The sequence below is a fragment of the Camelus bactrianus genome, chromosome 10, assembly GCF_048773025.1.
Source record: "Camelus bactrianus isolate YW-2024 breed Bactrian camel chromosome 10, ASM4877302v1, whole genome shotgun sequence".
Lineage (NCBI taxonomy): Eukaryota > Metazoa > Chordata > Mammalia > Artiodactyla > Camelidae > Camelus > Camelus bactrianus.
The window spans coordinates 35567744-35588995 of NC_133548.1; the positions used below are offsets into that span (position 1 = coordinate 35567744).

The following is a 21252-nucleotide window of genomic DNA, read 5'->3' on the forward strand; positions in this document are numbered from 1 at the left end:
CCAGCACGCTGCCTGGCACTCAGCAGAGACTCAGGCAATGTTTTCTGAATTAAGCTAGGCTGGCTCAGCTGCCTGGGGTGGCAGCAGTTTGAAGCACTGCTTTGCAGGCCTGAAAGTGATGTGCAAGGAGGCAGAACCAAGGACAGCAGAGGAAGCAGGCTGCCAGCCAGCAGAGAGGGTGGGGAGCCCAAGGGACTGGAGTCAGAGAGGGAGCAAGAAAACGTAACAGCAAACCTGCACGCTCTGCAGTGGTACCAGATAGTGTATACCGGAACTGCTCCAGCCTGTGTGTAATTAAGACAGGCTAATCAAAGACTCAGGCGGTGCCTAGGATGTTGCTGCTGCTGCTGTCACCGGACTGGGAGAGAGGTTGGCTGCCTCTGGAACCAGCACAAAGATGAACATTGCAGGGAACCTAAATACGTGAAAGAACAAATCCAGTTGAAAGAGGGGGACAGAGCCAGCAGTGGGGCAGGCTGGGCTGATAGGACTGTAGAAGGAGCATAGATTCTGCAGGCAGAGAGCCTGGGTTCAAACCGGAGCCGTTGCTGTGTGAGCTTCCTTTTTTCCCTCAGCTGTGTAAGGGGCATCATTCCACCTCGCAGGATTGTTGTTGTGGGGATTAGAGAAGGTATTGTCTGTGAAATATCTGGTACTATACAGGGGATATGTAAGAAATTAATTAATAATTCCATTTCTTTTTCATTTCTCTTGGTCCGTGTGGGGAGAGGAGAGAATCGCTTGTTAGTGTAACTGTTCTGGTGAAGTAATTCTTGGTTGGGAGAGAGAAATGATAACATTCTGGAAAGGTGTGTCCAGCATTACCCAGGAGAGGAAAACAGCAGAGGCGGTGGGGGAGCAGGGCATGGTGAATTCCTCAAGGCCGGACCTGTTATTTTCCACTTTGTCCCCAGTGTATGCGACCTGGCTCACAATCTGTTGAATGAATGTTCCAGAGTCAGAAAAGGTGGGCCCAGGCAGGGGGTTCTGGACACGTCCACCTGATGGGAGCAGAGGCTCCTTGCCACTGGAGGGATGAGGCCCTCAGTGGGCACCCTGCAGGGTGCAAGCTGTGCAGCAGGAAGTGACCAGAAGCCTCCTGCTGCCCAGGGCGGGAGGCCCGCAAAAGGGGGACAAGCTGGAGGAGGAGAGTTCCCACTGCTGAAAGCCTGGTTCTCACAGCTGGCTCCTCCCCTCCGCCCTTCTGCCCTTGCCTACTTTAGGTGGATTTCCCTGCCCTCAGTCTCATCCCTGAGATCCCAGCCCTTCAATGCCCCGTGCTGGGTCACACATGTGATAGGCACAGAATAGATACAGAATAGACTAGAACACAGAATAAAGAAGCCAAACTTCGCTCAAGGGTAGAAGCGGCCTTAATGTCTAATGAATGTGCAACAGGCAGATCAAACTGGAAAGGAAGGGGAAGAGAAGGGTGAAAGTACATAATTCAGGACCTACTCTGTCTTAGAATGGACACAACTCCACAAAATGTTATTTGTTGTACCCGCTTAATAGAGAAGAAAACTGTGAGCCTGACTTCCAAGACTGCTCTTTCGACTCTCTCTTTTCCTCGCATCCGAGGCAGTATGGGTAGTGGTTAAGAAGAGCACAGGCACTGGGGTCATATTGTCTGGATTCCAATCCTGGCTCCTCTGCCTATGAGCTGTGTAACCTTGTATAAATTGCTTAACCTCTCTGTGTCTTGATCGCCTCATCTGAAAGATCATATTATTGACCTCATAGGGTTGTTACGCAAAATGTTGCCTGGCACTAAAGTAAAGGCTCAGTAAATGTTAGCTGCTGCTGCTGCTGCTGCTGTTGTTGTTGTTGTTGTTGTTGTTGTTGTTATATATTAAGATCTCAAGGAAGGAAGGTATTGTAGGATGACCATAGGAAGGCTGAGGCTCAGGGTGGAAATCTCAGAAGCTGGAGAGAGAAATGTCTCCCCAACCCAGGATATCAGGGTCTGGGGCAGGATCTCAGCATATCTGGAATGGATTTGAAAACTGGGGCCTGGGTACCCCAATCGAGGGATCTGAAAATCCCAACAGCCCTGGAAATAGTGCCAGCCCAGATTCATTCCAGATCAGGATTGTCCAGACAGCGACTCGGGACCAGCATGTTCCAGCCTGAGGGAAGCCCCACAGCAGGTATGTTTCCGGTTTCTTAGGGGACCACAATAATTCAACTTTACTACTTCTTTTGCTTCTGGATTTCTTTTTCCCCTCTTCTTTTGCAATTTGGTTTGGCTCTTTCATTAGTTTTCAGTGAAGTTTCTCTTGACCTGTTCTGTGTTTGCCATCAGGGAGAGGGTGATGAGACAGTGCAAGTTCCTTTTAGAGAGAAGAATGGCTGGAGCTGGGCTTAGAGAAGCTCAAGTGACAGGAAGGAAGAGCTGAAGCCATCGGCCATGCCTGGCCTGGCCACTCTAACTGTGTGCCTTGTACAGTCTCCTCTTCACTAAGCCTGCCTTCTCATCACAGTACCCACCCCTAAATGTTGTTCTTCCAAATGGCACAGGTACGTCGGGTGCCAGAGCAGTGCCCTCCACAGAGTAGGTGCTCAGCGGGTGCTTGTCACTTGGCAGGTTCACTGATTCCCTTCCTCCCTCCCTCTATTCCTTCCTCCTTCCCTCCCTCCCTTACTTCCTTTTCACCAGGATTTCCCTCCCCATCTGACGAAGCTGGCTGGCTCCCATGCATGGACATAGGCTGAGGTCAGCAGAAGTGGCATGAAGGCATGTGGCTACCACTTGTTTGGAAGATCAGGCTCCCCAGGCCCAGCTCTGTCTTCGGGGTCCTCACCTCCGCGTCTGGCTGAATTGGCTCCAGCTGTTTTGCTTCCCCCCAGGAGCAGCTTATTTTGGCTTGAATGGGCAATTTGTTTGCCTTCGCTCCTGATGCGCCTTCCCTTCCTGCAGAGAAAAAAGAGCTGACTGCATTTCCTCTCTCCCGCTCCACGCAAACCTTGGAAGGGATTTTATTGGTGGCCTTTTCCTGGAGCACTCGCGCTTGCCAGACAGGCATTGTTAAAGGGTTAGATATTTGGCAGCAAAGTGTAGTGCCTCCTCCTCGAAGCAAAAGCAGGTCTTTTACCAAATTGGAGCTATAATCTATGCAAGGATCTTTTATTTTTTATTCTTTTCATTTCGCTGATGATTTCCAATTGTTGAACCTTTGTACCTTTGTAATATGTGTGGCAGAGCATCTAACCGTGCGTGGCCTGAGATCCCTCAGGTGAGGTATTGTAAGAATTTAAAAGAGAGAACTAACTCATTTTGACCCTGGTTGTTCCTCTGAGAGGTGATACTTCCAAACCCTGGGCCTTGTAGGGAGTTTAGAGGCAAGGACAAACTTGTGCAGCCCTGTGCACAGTGTGATGGGCAGAGTGTAATGCCTTATCTATATGGTCCTGTTTAATCCTCATACCAAATTGATGAGTTGGCACTATTAACCCCATTTTCTAGATGAGGGGAGCCGCAGCGTAGGCTGAGCAGTTTGCCCCGCCCAGGTCACAGGGCCAGGAGGAATCTGTGTGTCAGGTCTTGAACCCGGACCTCTTAACTTCAGAGCCTGTGATCTACTAGCTGCTGCTGCCTTCCTGCAGGCCAGTGACCTGTTTCTGAGGCCACCAGATAAGATTATCTTATCTGTTAATTTCAATATTTATTTCTCCTTCACGTTGGCAAGGTCTTCGGTATATCCAGAGTATATGTAATCTGGTTCAGATTAAGCAGTTCCCTACATAATAACTAGGTAAAATCGTGAAATTGATGACATTGTATTGGAAAACCACCCCTTTTAGGATTCTTCTTCCCCCTTCTATTGTCCCTTTTCTTTAAAAAAAGTTACTTATTTAATTTTTGAATAATAAATACATGTACATGATTCAAAACTTAAAAAGCATAAAAAGATTTAAAATGCAGAACCTTCCTCCTACCTTATCTCACGTCTATCCAGTGCTCAAAACCTTTCTACCATATGTACAGCTATTATTAGTTTCTTCTGTATCCTTCTAGTTTCTTTTTGCATATATGAGTGAATACAAAGATATATTTTTATCCCCCCCTTTTACATAAATGGTAGTATACTGTGACTGCTTTTTTGTGTCTGATTTTTTCTTTCAATGATTTATCTGGGAGATCTTTCTGTATCAGTATAAAAGCCTTCCTAGTTCATTATTACAGCTACATAATATTTCTGTGTACCTATGTACCATGATTTATTTAACCAGTGTCCTGTTAATGGACATTTAGGTGATTTCCATTCTTTTGCTTATTACAATTAATAATGTAGTGAATTCTCTTGTATATATATATGTTATTTCATGTGTGGGTGAGTATAGTTGTAGGATAAATTCCTGGAAGTGAAATTATTGTATCAAAGAGTAAGTGTATTTGTTATTTTGCAAGGTACTGCAAAATTGGCCTCCATAGGAATTATACCACTTTTCACTTCCACCAGCAGTGTATAAGAGTGCCTGTTTCTGCAGCCTCCCTAATAGTGTGTTAGGAAACTTGGATTTTTGCCAATTTAATAGGTGAAAAATTACTCAGGGTGGTTTTGGTTTATTTTACTTTCTAAATTGAAGTGCAGTGTATACAACAGTAAAGTGCGCAAATTGTGAGGGTTTTGTTTGATGAGTTTTTATATATATATGTAAATGTATATATACATATATGTGTGTGTGTGTGTGTGTGTGTGTGTGTGTGTGTATATATATATATATATATATATATATATATATATATATATATATATATATATATATATATATATATATATTTAAGAAACCACCACCCAGCACAAGAGGCAGAACATTTCCAGCATCCCAGATGGCTACCTCATGCTCCTTCTCAGTCAATATCCCACCCCCAGAGGTAACCACTGTTCTGACTTCTTTTCCAGAAATGAGTTTTGCCTGTTATTGAACTTCATATAAATGGTGTCATACAATGTGAACACTTTTGTGTTTGGCTTCTTTTGTTCAGCACATTGTGTCCATAGAATCATCCATTCTTTGTGTAGCAATAGTCCTTTTTATTGGTCAGTAATATTCCACTTTGGACTATATTACAGCCTACTTATCCATTTAATTATTTTTTAACATTTTTTATTGATTTATAATCATTTTACAATGTTGTGTCGAATTCCAGTGTTCAGCACAATTTTTCAGTCATTCATGGACATATACACACTCATTGTCACATTTTTTTCTCTTTGAGTTATCATAACATCTTGTGTATATTTCCCTGTGCTATACAGTGTAATCTTGTTTATCTATTCTACAATTTTGAAATCCCAGTCTATCCCTTCCCACCCTCCACCCCCCTGGCAACCACAAGTCTGTATTCTCTGTCTGTGAGTCTATTTCTGTCCTGTATTTACGCTTTGTTTTTGTTTGTTTGTTTGTTTGTTTTTGTTTTTGTTTTTTAGATTCCACATATGAACGATCTCATATGGTATTTTTCTTTCTTTTTCTGGCTTACTTCACTTAGAATGACATTCTCCAGGAGCATCCATGTTGCTGCAAATGGCATTATGTTGTCGGTTTTTATGGCTGAGTAGTATTGCATTGTATAAATATACCACATCTTCTTTATCCAGTCACCTGTTGATGGACATTTAGGCTGTTTCCATGTTTTGGCTATTGTAAATCATGCTGCTATGAACATTGGGGTGCAGGTGTCATCCTGAAGTAGATTTCCTTCTGGATACAAGCCCAGGAGTGGGATTCCTGGATCATATGGTAAGTCTATTCCTAGTCTTTTGAGGAATCTCCACACTGTTTTCCATAGTGGCTGCACCAAACTGCATTCCCACCAGCAGTGTAGGAGGGTTCCCCTTTCTCTTCAGCCTCTCCAGCATTTGTCATTTGTGGATTTTTGAATGACGGCCATTCTGACTGGTGTGAGGTGATACCTCATTGTAGTTTTGATTTGCATTTCTCTGATAATTAGTGATATTGAGCATTTTTCCATGTGCTTTTTGATCATTTGTATGTCTTCCTTGGAGAACTGCTTGTTTAGGTCTTCTGCCCATTTTTGGATTGTGTTGTTTATTTTTTTCTTGTTGAGTCGTATGAGCTGCTTATATATTCTGGAGATCAAGCCTTTGTCGGTTTCACTTGCAAAAATTTTCTCCCATTCCGTAGGTTTTCTTCTTGTTTTACTTCTGGTTTCCTTTGCTGTGCAGAAGCTTGTAAGTTTCATTAGGTCCCATTTGTTTATTCTTGCTTTTATTTCTTCTAGGAGAAAAATTTTGAAATGTGTGTCAGATAATGTTTTGCCTATGTTTTCCTCTAGGAGGTTTATTGTATCTTGTCTTATGTTTAAGTCTTTAATCCATTTTGAGTTGATTTTTGTATATGGTGTAAGGGAGTGTTCTAGCTTCATTGTTTTACGTGCTGCTGTCCAGTTTTCCCAACACCATTTGCTGAAGAGATTGTCTTTATTCCATTGTATATTCTTGCCTCCTTTGTCGAAGATGAGTTGACCAAAAGTTTGTGGGTTCATTTCTGGGCTCTCTATTCTGTTCCATTGGTCTATATGTCTGTTTTGGTAATGAAAATTTTAATGAACATTTATTAATGAACATTTGGGTTGTTTCCAGTTTGAAGACTGTGAATAAAGCTGCTATGTACATTTGTATACATGCCTTTTGGTGAACATATACATTTATTTCTCTTGGGTACATAACTAAGAGTAGGATTTCTAGGTCATATGTTTAACATTAGTAAATTCTGCTCAACAGTATAACAGAGTAGTTGTACCAATTTTTACTCCCACTAGCAACACATGAGAATTTTAGTTGAGCCAAATCCTTGCCAGGTATTTTCAGTCTTACTGATTTAGGCTATTCTGCTGAATGTGTAGTGTGGAATCTCTCTCTGATTTTAATTTGCATTTCTCTGATAACCAGTGATTTGGAGCATGTTTTCATATGCTTATAGGCCAGTTGGGCCAGTTCTTTTGTCCAGTGCAAAGATTTTGCCCATTGTTTTAAAGTAGGTTTTGCCTGTTTCTCTTAATGATTTGTAGGAATCCTTTATCTTATGGATTCAAGTCCTTTGTTGGATTTATGAATTGTGAACATCTCCTAGGCAGTGGCTTATTCTTTTGGTCTCTTAATGATATTTTTTGGTAAATAGATATTCTTAAGTTTAATGAAGTCCAATTTATCAATCTTTAATGGTTTGAAGTATTTGTGCTCTACATTTCGCCTGTCTCAAAGTCATGAAAATATTCTCCTATGTTTTCTTCTTGAAGCTTTATTATTCAGCTTTTTATGTTTAAGTCTAAAATCCATCTCAAATTAGTTTTAAAAAATTGCTCCAGAGTCATTAATTGAAAAGTTCATCCTTTCCCCTTTGCATTTTGGGAGCTCCTTTGTTGTAAGTCAAGAGACTGTATTATATGTGTGAATCTGTTTTTGGACTCTCTCTTTTCTTTCATTAGTTTATTTTTTATTTATATGCTAGTTAAGTGTCACACTGTCTTGAGTAGTGTAGCTTCATAATAAATCCTGTTATCTGGTATTGTGAGCCCTCCAACTTCCTCTCTTTTTTGGGGTGGGGGGCTTTCTAATCTCTGTCTAATTTTAATTATTATGAATGAAGGTGGTGCATCTTTTCGTATATTCAAGGGATATTTGTAATTTCTTCTTTATGAAGATTTTTTCCCATACCTGTACTAATTTTTTACTGCTACTATAGCAAATTACCACAAAATCAGCAGCTTAAAAGAACACAAATATGTCATCTTAGAGTTTGAGGGCAGAAGTCTGAAATGAGTCTCACTGGACTAAAATCAAGATGTGAGCAGGTGGCATTCCGTTCTGGAGGCCAAAGGGAAATTTTGTTTTCTTGCCTTTTCCAGCTTTTAGGGGCTGCCTGCATTCTTTGACTTGTCCTCTTACGTATTTAAACCCGTCAAGACTTGGGGAGCCTCTCACTTCACATCATTCTGATCCTGACTCCTCTGCCTCCCTCTTCCACATTTAAGAAGCTTTGTGATTACATGGGCCCACACAGATAATCCAGCATGATCTCCCTATTTTAAGGTCAGCTAACCAGCAAATTTAATATCATCTGCTCTCTCAGTTCTCCATTGCCAGGTAACATCACATTTACAGGTTCCAAAAACTAGGGCTTTGAGAGGCCATTGTTCTGTCTAGCACAGTATCCTTGGTCCTTTTATGCAATTGGATTGTTGATATTTTTCTAATAAATTTCTAGGAGCTCTTTACGTATTGGAGAGATCAGACCTTTGTCTGTGATTTGAATTGCAAATGTATTTTCCCAGATTTTTGCCTTTTGTTTTTACTTTTGATGTTTCTGTTTTGTCCTGTTCTTAACCATGCAACTTTTCCTTTCACTATAGATGAAATTTATCAGCCTTTTCCTGGATGGCTTCAGGATTTTGAGTTAGAGAATCCCTCCCCACTCCAGGGTGTATTTTACTCCAGTACTCTGTGGTTTTATATTTTACATGTAAATCTTTGATCCATTTGGAATTTATCCTGATATGCAATGTCAGGTGTGGATTCAAATTCATTACTTCTCCAGATGGCTACTCAATTGTCTCAACGCTATTTATTGAATTCCCTCTTTGTGGCTGCCTTCCTGGGTCCTGTCACTACCAGAGTAGCCTTAAGGCATAGAGAAGCAGTGACTTAACTGAAAATTGCCCAGCTAGTCAGTGGCAGAGCTGGAGCTAGAACAGGGGTCCAGCTCATGTTGCTCAGACAGGAGCTTGTGGCTGGTTCTCAAAGAGCTTTCCCAAGTGGTTGTGATCTCCAGGGCTGTTTACCAAGCAGAGGGGGACTGGTGAGGCGGAGCAGCCTCTTTTGCATAGTTTCCTTGTTTCTGATGCTCTGTCCCAGGTTCTGATTCGCTCAGTTCTGGAGCTGGTGTACTCATCACTATCACACCTGCCATTTGAGGCACCATGATTTCCTCTCTGCCAGGCCAGAAAGGTAATAAGATCTTTTGCATTTGGGAGGGATGTTTCACAATTAATACACAGATGTTTTTACAGACCATTGGTTATCATTTCTATTGAGTCATTTTTTTTCAAGGTGTCACCTCATATCACAAGGTCTGCCTTTCTAGCTCTCAGTAAAAGTGAATTTTTCCCCCCCACTATTACTCCTAAAGAAGCAATGTTTGTATCACTCCATGGTGGTCATTCCACATGAGACCACAGGTGAGGGTGCTGGGCTGTCAAGGAGGCTCACATACTTGCTAAATTATTCACCCTGTCATCTCAGTCTTTTTGGGTACAAGACTGACCACCATGTTTTGCCACAATGCTCTGGTCCTTTCAGAGTTGCTTACACTAGCAAAAAGTGTAACTGTGACCCACTACACTTGTTTATAGATACTCAAAAGGCTGGGGCCCTGCAAAGGTCAGTCTAACTAAAGTGAACTCCAGGTGAAAAATACAGAGTAAGACAGATACAGCCTTCTGCAGTGGAAAGGCAGAGCTCTAGTCCTAGCTCCATCTGCTGCTAACTCTCTGTGTGACCCTGGGCAGGTACTCTCCCTCTCTGGGGCTCAGGATCCTCATCTGGGAAATATTTCTAAAGCCCGCTTCACCTCTCAAGTCTGTCCTCATGGTCACAAACTGTGTCGTACTTCTTAATAGACCCACACCATCTACACTTGCCCTGCATGCATTAGGTGCTTCGTATATTTGTTAAATGCCAAGTGAATGTTGCATACAGTGTTTTCCCCATCCCCTCCCTTCAGCTTGCTAGTGGCTGATAGTGTGCCCTGTAGCATTCTGGGTGCTGCAGAGGAATACAGCACTGGTCTTACCTTACGGAGCTCACATTTAATGGGAAAGAGAGCTATGAATTAAGCTTAGCACATGATACATACTTAATAAATACTGAATGAGCAAATGAATGAGTACAAAGCAGAGAGTGACAAGAATTAGAAGAGAAGTGAAGAGGAAAGTAGGATTAACTTTGGAACCCCTCACGGCAGAGGGTGTTTCTGAGTGGAGGAGGGATAAAGAGCGTTCTGTGCTGAGACTCTAACACCAGCAAAGGGAAGGAAGGCTTTAAAGTGTGAGCAGGTGGTCAGCCAGCAAGACACTGGGGAGTCTCTGGTGGTCCTGTCCTAGGGGCATGGACTTTACTGTATAGACAGTGTGGCAGCATTAAGGGTTATTTAGGAAAACACTCATAAGTTGATAATTGCAGCAGAAGATAAAAGGCACTTTTTTTTTTAAAGATAATGTTTTTTTTTTTTATAGAATCAAAGAGAACTGACAGTAGTGGGTACCTACTAAGTGCTGGCACCGCTTTGAGCATTTTGTCTGTATCATTTCAGTTAGTCATCACCATGCAAGCTAGAAAGTAGACAAGTAAGACTTCTCCCTGTTTTCCAGATGGGAAAATGGAGACTCAAAGAGGTAAAGCCCTGGATTCAGACTGACATCTGCTGACTCTGAGGTCTGCACTTCCCCCTCATCTGCTGCCTCCTACAGAGATCAGGCTTTGGCTTAGTTAGAGTATAAAGCAGCACTTTAGAAGACAGGAAAAAGCAGCAGCAGAGCTGGTATTGGTAGTACTTGTCTGGAGGGGCAGAGGCCAGCCTGTATCCTGGTCTCCCCTTAGACCATAGTACCCAGGGGACCGTGTGTGGCGTGGGGCAACTTTGACAATGGCCAAGGAGTCAGGCCCTTGAGCCTACTCTGTCTTCCCTTAGGTAGTAGCAAGCTTCCTGAATCTGGGTGACACCGTGGTATCTCCCTGTGAATGCCCAGACTCACAGTGTCACCCCTTAGCACCCACAGGCCTTGTACCAGTCCCCCTAAATACCACCTACCCAATGGCTGCTGTCCCTTCTGCCTCTCACCTCTGTGGAATCTGCTCTTCCTCTTGGGTGCACCTAAGCCCTTAAATGCAGAACAGCTATGACCATTCATTCCAAAGTGCTCTCTCTGGGCAGGGCTTCAGCAACATTCTGTTCACCCATTTGATCATTCATAGATTTATTCGTTCAGTACGAAGATAATACCACATAGTGGGGAAGAGTTCTGGACCAAGGGACCTGAATACAAGACTTGTTGCTGTCACCTTGGTCAGGCCACTTTCCTTCTCTGGGCCTCCTTTTTTTTAATGGATAAAATGAGAGAATTGTATAAGATAATCTTCAAGGTCTCTTCCAGCTCTGACACTTTCTGAGACTGTGTTTTGTTCATAAAATTCATAAACTCACACCTTCACTGAACATAGGGTTAGGGCATACTTCTAAGACATGATGTTCGAGGGAGGTCTTAAAGGATGAGCAGGAGAAAGAGAGAGGCATTCCAGGGGTCAACATGAACAAAAGCATGCAGAAGGCATGGCAAATTTGAGGAAAAGAGGGGAGCTGGAGGGGACCAGAGCAGTGGGAGACAAGGCTTCAGGGATGTCTGTGGCCAGGCCATGAAGGCTAAGGAACTGGGACTTCATCCTTTGTGGTAACGGGGAGCAGGAAAGGTCTTACAGCAGAGGAATGACTTGAGCTTACCTGTTTTCAGAAGCAAACAGTTGTTCAGCAGAGGAATCTGGAAGGAATGGCAGTGGGTCTGATCTTGTGGCTTTGTAAGTTATTAATTGGGTATGTTTGTGGTTTTCAGCTTGAGGCAAGGAAGATGCTGCTGACCTTTTGGCCTCAAAACACTGGATTGTTACGACTGGGCACTGTGGCTCCAGAATCCCCATCAGACTCCTTGGCCCGGACTCTGCCCATCCTAGTTGTAACTCCAGGTCCAGCCCAAGGCCAGTTCTTCCCTCTTCCCATGGCAGCCCAGAGGCTGACTTAGTCAGGAAGCTGCACAGTGTAGCCCCAGCTTGGCACACATGCAAATGCCAGTAGCCTCTTCTGTGTGCTCACTGTTTCCCAGTGCACAAGGCACCTCCACTCATCCATCTCCTTTCATTCTTGCAGTCACTCTGAAGTTCCCAGGACAAGTTCAATCCCTATTCTACAAATGAGGAAACAGAATCTCAGAAAAGTTGCACAATTTGCCCGCAAGCAGCGTAACACAGTGTGAGGAGCTGAGGTCTTGGAGTTAGGGAGCCATGGGTTTCAGTTCCAGCTCTGCTGCTCAGTGTCTGTGTGACTGTGGGCAAGGTTGCTACCCTCTGTGAACTATGAGTTTCTCATCTCTAAAGACTGAAGTAATAGTAACTTCTGTCACTGCTCATCACTGGGTGAGTTCTATGGTTTATGGGAAAGCTCCCGGCACAGAGTAGGTGCTCAGGATGGCTGTTTCTGACTCACTTCAGCACCCTTTCTGTGTTTTGCCTTCTTTCCCATATGGCCATGTTTGTCATCTCTCTTGCTCCTCTATTCTGAAGTCAATGCCACAGATGTATATTAATGAAAAAAGCCTTCTTGTGTATCCAGCACGAAGCTCAGCCCTGTGGATGGGGTGAATGGACAGAGGAAATGGCTCTTGCCCTCACTTTTCTTGTTCCTGGTTGGTGTCAGGGGGAGGACCAGAGAGGGTCTAGTCCTCACTTTTTTTTTCCTTTTAAAAAATAAATTTATTAAAGTATAGTCAGTTACAATGTGTCAATTTCTGGTGTATAGTATGTTTTAGTCATACATTTACATACGTATATTCATTTTCATATTCTTTTTCATTATAGGTTACTACAAGATATTGAATATAGTCCCCTGTGCTATTCAGAAGAAATTTGGTTTTTTAATCTATTTTATATATAGTAGTTAATGTTTGCAATTCTCAAACTCCTAATTTATCCATTCCTATCTCCTTTCCCCCTAGTAACCATAGGTTTGTTCACTGTGCCTATGAATCTGTTTATGTTTTGTAGATAAGTTCATTAGTGTCTGCTTTTTTCTTCTTTTTTAATTGAAATATAGTCAGTTTACAGTGTTGTGTCAATTTCCAGCGTACAGCATAATGTTTCAGTTATATATATATGTGTGTGTATGTATGTATGTGTATATGTATATGTGTGTGTGTGTGTGTGTGTATTCCTTTTAATGTTCTTTTTCATTATAGGTTACTACAAGCTTTGAATATAGGTCCCTGTGCTATACAGTAGGACCTGTTGTTTATCTATTCTGTATATAGTAATTTGTATCTGCTAATCCCTAACTCCTAATTTATCCCTCCCCACCTTTCCCCCTTTGGTAACCATAAGTTTGTTTTCTATGTCTGTAACTCCACTTCTATTTTGTAAATAAGTTCATTTGTGTCTTTTTTTTTTTTGATTCCACATATAAATGATATATGATATTTTCCTTTCTCTTTCTGGCTTCACTTAGAATGATGATCTCCAGATCCATCCATGTAGCTGCAAATGGCATTATTTTACTCCTTTTTTATGACTTAGTAATATTCTATTGTATAAATACACCACATCTTCTTTATCCAGTCATTTGTCAGTGGACATTTAGGTTGTTTCCATGTCTTGGCTATTGTAAGTAGTGCTACTGTGAACATTGGGGTACATGTATCTTTTTGCAGTAGAGTTCCCTCCGGATATATACCCACAAGTGGGATTGCTGGATCATATGGTAAATCTATTTTTAGTTTTTTGAGGAATCTCCATACTGTTTTCCATAATGGCTGCTCCAAATACATTCCCACCAACAGTGTAGGAGGCTTCCCTTTTCTCCACATGCTTCTCAGCATTTATCATTTGTGGACTTTTTATTGATGGCCATTCTGTCTAGTCTTCACTCTTTAAAAAGAGCTAAGGTGATCTGACCATCAAGTGTGGTGTGAATCATCACTTCTTCCACCACAGGGAACTTAACTATGTGGTGTGCACCAGGCTAAGCTCTTACACACAATCTCACTATCTCACTAGGCTCTTGTGTGCACTCTTACATACACTATGGATGTATGTATCATAGACACACTGTAACACATATCCCTGTTTTACAGATGAGAAAAATGAGGCTCAAGAAAAGTTAAACATCTTGTCTTAAGATCTTACGACTAATGTTTGATGGGATTGGTTATTTGAACTAGATTATCTGACTCTAGAGCATGCCCTTTTTTTATTAGGTTATTTTGTGTTTACTACAGAATAGTATATGCATGTATTTAAAAAGCAAAAAAAAAAAAAAAACTAACTAAAAGGCTTAATAATAATGGCAGTTTCTGTCTTGCCTTTTCCCACCTCCTGGTCCCATTCCCAGAGCCAACCATTTTGAATTATTTTCAGGTATCTACCTCTGTATTTCTAAATTAATACTCATTTAAGATATCAATTTTAAATAAAATAACTTTTATCTATTGATTTCTTAATACAAAGAAAAATTAATCATCTTCCACTGCCATCTCTGTTTCTTTTCCTGTCATCCTCCCAACTATGGTTAGATCATTAGTCCATTAGATGACCAATTTAAATGCTGTTCTCAGTGTTGAGCCAAGTAATGTATCATAATATGGCTCCTTTGCTGTACTTTTTCTTTTCCTGGAGTTAGCATTGCCTGTTTTTAAGTCTTCCTTTAACTATCTATATACTAATCACCGATTCTTCCCAGATACCCCCAAAACGTCTGTACACTTCATGATACTCTTTTTGACATGATCAGATACATCAACTCTGTTAGCAGTCTCCGCACCCCCTCTCGCTGCACCGGACTCCAGAGCTCTGCCCTCCTGCTCCAGTCTGAATGGTTACTCCCCGCCTGCACAGCTGTCACCCCGCGATTTCTCTCTGCATTCTCCTGTGTCCAGTCCCTGTTTCACCTGCTCCCTGTCTTCTTCCCTCTTTAAATTAGCATCTCATTTTGGTGGAGCATGTATTCCAGTAGCTTCCTGAGAAAGAATAGTTGGAGATGAATTTTTTGATTTCTTGAAGTTCTGAAAATATATTTGCTCTGCTTTCAAACTTAATTGATGGTTTAGCTGTGTGTAGGATTCTAGGCTGGAAATTCTTTTTCTTCTAATTTTTAAAGGAAAAAAATCCATGTTTCCATTGTCTTCTAGATTCTCACGTTACTATTGAGAAGTCTGCTGTTTTGTTTTGTTTTTTTCCCTAATTCCAGTTCCTTTGAATGTGACTAGGTTTTGTGTTGTTGGTGGTTTCTTCTTTGAAACTTTTAGGAGCTTCTCCTTATCTTCAGTGTGTTTTGAAATGTTATGATGATGTGCCTTGGTGTGGATCATCTTTTAGTCGTTGTCCTGTAGTTATTGAGCCCTCAGACTGGAGGCATATGCCCTTCAGTGCTGGGAAATGTTTCTTGCAATGATTCTTTGGTAACTTTTTCCTTATTATTATTTTTTTTTTCTGTTCTCACTTTCTGGGACTTCTGTCAGATATATATTGAATCTCCTGGGCTTTTCTTCTAATATCCTTAGCTTTTCTTTCCTCTTGGGCATGTTTTTACTATTTTTAATCACTTTTTGGGAGACTTCCTTGACTTCACCTTCCGACCTTTCTAATAGAATTTTTATTTTGGCTATCATTTATCATTTCCAAGGGCTCTCTGTTATTCTTTAATCCTTTAAAAAATAATTTCCTATCTTGTTCATATTGCTTTATCATCTGTCACTTCTCCATGGATATTGTATAGACTTTTAAAAAATGTTCTCTTTTGCTCTCTGCCTTGTTTCTATCTCTTCTACTTTTTTTCTTTTCTATTTCATCATTTTGGATTCTGTCTTACATATTGGAGCCTGTGCTGGATGTTTTTCACTTGCCTTCCAGATGTACTCTCCACTCTTCTCCACCCTCTAAGAAAAGTGTCCCCTTCAGCAGGCACTGGGCCACAGCCTCCTCCACTCTGTGAAGTCAGTTATTTCCTCCATCTGTTCTTCATCTGAAATGTGCTGAGCTGTCTTGGCTGCTGTTGTCTCCTCTTCCATTCTCCTTTTCATGGTGGATTTATATGTTCTGTACTTCTTTCCGGCCAGTTTCATGGGACTTTGGAAGGAAGTAGAGATAAAGGCCTGGGCTCAATCTGCCCTTATTGTCGGAAGTTCCTAGCTGGCTTTTGTAGCCCACAGCTGCAAAGGGTACAGGACATGGTCCCAAAGTGGCCCTAAGACTGCAAGGCAGACTGGGAGCTGACAGAAGGTAAGCCATCCACAGCTGAAACCCTGCACCATGGCCTTTGTGTTGGCCTTTGTGATTTGTGAGTCTGTTCATTTTATTCAGGCAGCACCTCTTAGATAAATTCTGCATTTGAAGAGAATTTACTATGATCAATTGGGAACTGACTTGCAAAATTTTTCAGCAAATGGCATTAGAGAGCAAGAAGGCAAAAAGAAAAAAGTAAAATGATAGGGACTTTTGGACAGATGCTCTTTAAAAATTTAATTTTGCCAAATGAAGTGGTTAGCCGAAGGTTTATGGGCTTCTACTGTGGAAGGGGACTGCCTTTTGGGGAAGGGGAGCAAAATTTTAGCTGATCTAATGTAAGAAGAGGCCTAGGGTCCTAAAAGCATAGACTTTGAAGGTGGAGGGGACTTCAGAAATGACCTAATCCCCACAGAAGAGGACATGAAGGCCTAAGTGAGGAAATGATCTGCTCAGTCACACAGCAAGTCAGAGTTTGAACCCAGGTTGACAGCCCCCAAATCTTAACTCTAGCTAGCACCACCACACCTCTTTGGAGACAGAGCATCACAACTTCTGAAGTGACTCCAAGGCCCGCATCCTTGTCATGCTGACCTGGCAGCCATGGCATCAGGAGCCCTTGATGTGGCTCACTTCTGGGTAGTCTCTGCTGCTCCGCCTCACTAGAGATCCCGTATCCCCCAGTTCCCTCTGCTGCATCACTTCACAGGTTTTCAGCAAGTGCAGCCCAGTAATATACAGAAATTAGACTTTTTTTTTTTAATTGAAGTGTAGTTGATACATAGTGTTGTATTAGTCTCTGGTGTACAGCATAGTCATTCAGTTTTACACACACATATACACACACATATGTGTATATGTGTATATATATTCTTTTTCATTATAGGTTACTAAAAGATATTGAGTATAGTTCCCTGTGCTGTACAGTAGGACCTTGTTGTTTATCTGTTTTATATATAGTAGTTAGTATCTGCAAATCCCAAACGCCCAGTTTATCCCTCCCCACCCCTTTCCCCTTCGTAACCGTAAGTTTTTCTGTATCTGTGAGTCTGTTTCTGTTTTGTAAATTAAGTTCATCTTGTCATTTTTTTTAGATTAGACCTGTTTCCTTTTATTTCTTAATTTTTGAGCCTCTCCCAGGGGTTGCTATATGAACTTAGTTGTAGTTTAAAAAAAAAAAAAAAGGTAAAGACTTCAATACCTCAGCTTTGGGGGGAAGGTAAGGGGAAATAAGGGCCTAGGAAGTCAACACAGGACATTATCAACTCTCAAATATTTGCTGACCATAATAACAGTGGTAGTTGACATTATCAGTCCGTTAGCATGGACCTTGTGCAGTTTTACACATTATTAATTTATTCTTTATACCAACCATTAAGTAGTACAGTTATTTTACACGTCTCACAGATTGGGGGAACCAAGATAACTCACTCCGGGAGAAGAGAATTGTCCTGGGTGCTCTACAGTGTAAGGATCTGGGCATCCAAAAGTGGTGAATTCACAGTTAGTGATACTATCCCAAATTATTCAGCAGTAAATCAATAAGAGCTGCAAAAGGATCTCTTGTGGCTGCTAGAAGGCTCCAGCCTGAGCCTGTCCCCATGAAAGTGTAGAAGGAAAGTGTTTTCGCTTTATGTAACATCAGGGAACTGGGAGGGTTCGTATACCGAAAGGATGACAAAATCAGGATCTAAACAAGGGTGGAAATGTGAGCTGAAGTCAGCAAAGTAACATTTAATTGGGCATAGATGTAAGAGTGGGCCTAATGGTACAAGCTGTAAGTCTTGGGTATTGACTGCCCGCACAGCTCCTGGTCAGCTTGTGTTAGTGAGGCCAGAGCACGGGGGAGGCCACCGAGGCAGCAGAGGTGTAGGCAGAGAGGAGAGGATGAGCTTGTTGGCTCTGTTACTTTAAACTGTCAGTGGGACAGGCAGTGTAATGGTCCTGCAAACAGGAGTAAAAGGGATCTATCCCAGGATGGGCTAGGAGTGGGGATGTAGTTTTATGTCTCAGCTGTGCCCACACTGCAGAATAAACTTTGTTCGCTCAAGGGAGAGCCCACGAAGTGCAGGTGCACTTGGCAATGTCGATTCTGTAGAATTAAAGTGGGTTGGAGCTAAAGGGCCTCAAAAACCATCTGTTCCCACTGCTCATCTAGGAATGAGATACCCAAATTCTTGGAGGGGTCAGTGATAGGTTCCAGTTGTGAGCGAGTCAGGGAAGAGGCCCAGGCTGACTGAGAAAGTGGATCTCCCAGCACTCAGCCCAGACCCCTTTGCTTCAAACCATGTATTCTCAGAAGGGAGTATTTTAAACTGTGGTCCCTTCCAAATCCAGGACTGCCCCTCCCCTAGGGAAGATTTCTTTTTAATCTTGCCCTTAGACTGTTCAGATACTTTTATTGATCTTCTCTTTTTTGTGACTTTAAGTAATTTGCTTGCCTTCCAAGGGCTCTAGTTGCCCAACTACAAAAATAAAGATAATAATCTGGTCCCCCCCCCACCTTGCTTCATAAAGGCTTCCTGATGTTGTAATAAGTATAAGTATGATTAGAAAAGAAAGATAATCATTTTGCATAAAAAGCAAGATAGAATACCATAGTTTTAATAAATATGGTTCTATTACAATTCTCAAATGAATTTGATGTGGTTGGGAGGGAGGGACACTAAGTCCATGAAAGACATCTGACTAGGTTTCAACTCAGTCCTGCCATTTTCCAGCTATGTGACTTTGAGTGAATTACAGCCTCCCTGAGCCTCAGTTTCCCTATGTGGATAAAGAGAATGAGAATACTCAAGATGTTAGTATGACAACTAAATAGGATAATATATGTAAAAGACCTGATACATGACACCAGCAGTACATGAAGATGTCTGTGGCTCCTCATCCTTGCCAAGACTTGGCATAATCTACCTATCATTTTTTACCAGTCTAATAGTTTCTATCAAAGTAAGAATTTTGTTTCAGAGACAGGATATATCTGCCTGGGTTCAACCAGAGGAAGACCCAGGAGGAGATATACATTACGAGATTTAATGCAAAGAATCTGCTTACACAACTGTGGAGGATGGCAAGGCAAGTCTGAAATCCAAAGGGCAAATCTTCAAGAAGAGCCAAGTGATGCTACAGTCAATAGGTAGACCATCTTCCTTAGGGAAACTGCAGTTCTCTTCTTAAGGACTTTCAACTGATTGGCTTAGGCCCACCCAGATTATCTAGAAAAATCTCCTTTGCATAAAATCAACTGATTACAGAGGTGAATCATATCTACAAAATACCTCACAGCAACACTTAGACTAGTATTTGATTGAATAACTGGGTACAAATTGACACATAAAACTGACCATCATATGGTCCAACTTATATTTTACAAAAATCTTTTCTGGGGACAGGAGGAAGTCTGAGTTGAAGGAGAGAGAGCCTGGAAGCAAAGAGAGGAATAGAGAAACCAGAGCATTACCTTAAAGGAAGGGTGATGAGGACCTGAATTAAGTAATGACTGCTGAGATAGAAAGTAAGAATCAATTTGAAAGGCCAAGTTAAGCTTGCTGTGATTCAGTGACCTTGTAAGAGCATGGTTGAGAAGAGAAGAATGGTCAGGATCCGGGATGGTACCCAGTTTTCTGCTTGGTGGGCTGGGTGGATGTGTTGTTATTGACTGAGAAAGGAAATACATGGAAGGGAAAGAGTAGGCTTTAGGCAAGGTGATGGGTTGTTTGTTTTTGTTTTTGTTTTTGTTTTTAACATGATGAAGTCTGAAATGCCAATGGAACACCCAAATTGAACTACCTGGTAGGGGATTGGAATGAAGACTTTGGGCTCTTTAGAGAGGTCAGAGAGTTTCTGTAGAGAAAGGTTAGTGAAGTAGACTACTTACATAGTTTTTTCTTCATGTGTATATGGATAATGTTTCTGCTAAGTGGCTTTGCTATAGGATGTGGTGTTGTGATGCCTTTGATAATGTTACAACAGTGTGACCATTCTGTGATTATTCCTGCTGCTGCAGTAATTTAGCCCAGGGCAGAGATTGCTTTCCTGGCCAGCTTTTGCAGGGACCTACCTGTCCTGTAAGACTTTCTCCCTAGAGGTCATGATGCCATTGTGAAGGTTAGGTCCTCAGTAGGAGCCCATACCTGTGAAGGCTCTATCTCCTGAGAAAAATCCAGGATGGAATCACTAATTTCTGGGGAGTGACCCAAGAGGACATATACAACACATAATTAATGACATATGGCAGCTCACTGCCCCAGAAAACAAGACCAGTCCAGTCAGGCTGCCCGGGAAGAAGCACCCTCTGCTTTCCCAATTTCCAACCCTAGACCTCCTCTGAACAGGCCTGCAGACAGTGGATGGGGGTTTTGTACTCTGGGAGGTATGGGGACGTGGGGAAGAAGAGGGAATGAACATTCACTGAGCATCTCCCATGTGCCCAGCAGCGTGCTGGGCACCTTCATAATGAGAATGATGAAACTGGTGACAACTGCATTCACCAAGAGTTTGCCTTGGTGCAAAGCACTGGATATGTATGGTTTATTTTTTTCTATTTAGTTGTCACTACAATCATATAAGGTAGGTACTATTATGAGCCACATTTTACAAGTGAGGAAATCAAGGCAAGATGAAGTGACTTGCCCAGGATCACACAAGTAGTGGATATCTAAGGCAGGACTTAAAAAAATGTTCTGATTCCCAAGCCCAGAGTTCCAGATGCTCTGCTCCCTCTGTCTGATGCTGACACAGCCACTTTCCCCTCCCTGGTCCTGTCATTCAGGGGCACAAGACTATAGGGCTCTTTCTCTTACCATGCTTACAGATTTCTGTCTTTACAACTTTAAGGAGCAGGTGGCTTGGAGGAAGCACTGGGTGGGGCCTAGGACACTTAGGTTCCTCTTCCAGCCTCTCTCTGACCTTGGACCTTAGACCATGACCTTTTGGAACCACACCTTCCTCATCTATAAAATGGAGATACTAACACCTGAGGATCAGATGAAGAAATTGCTAGGGAAGTGTTTTTGTCAACTTTGGAAGTTATACTATCACATCTGTACCTACTGCCCTGCTTTTCAGAATGTCCTCTTACCTGTTATCTTTCTTGACCCTGACTCCTCTTCTCCTTTATTATGATTTATGACATTTTTATCACTTAGAAGTCTCTGATAATCATGCCTTGAGGTGGGAGGCCAGTGAA

At 42.0% G+C, this 21252-nt stretch overlaps 1 protein-coding gene across 9 annotated transcripts in view; it reads left to right on the forward strand.

The window, feature by feature from the left end:
* Positions 1 to 21252, forward strand: part of SERGEF (secretion regulating guanine nucleotide exchange factor) — a 200615-nt gene that overhangs the window by 123359 nt on the left and 56004 nt on the right. The gene's annotated exons all lie outside the window — the stretch shown is intronic.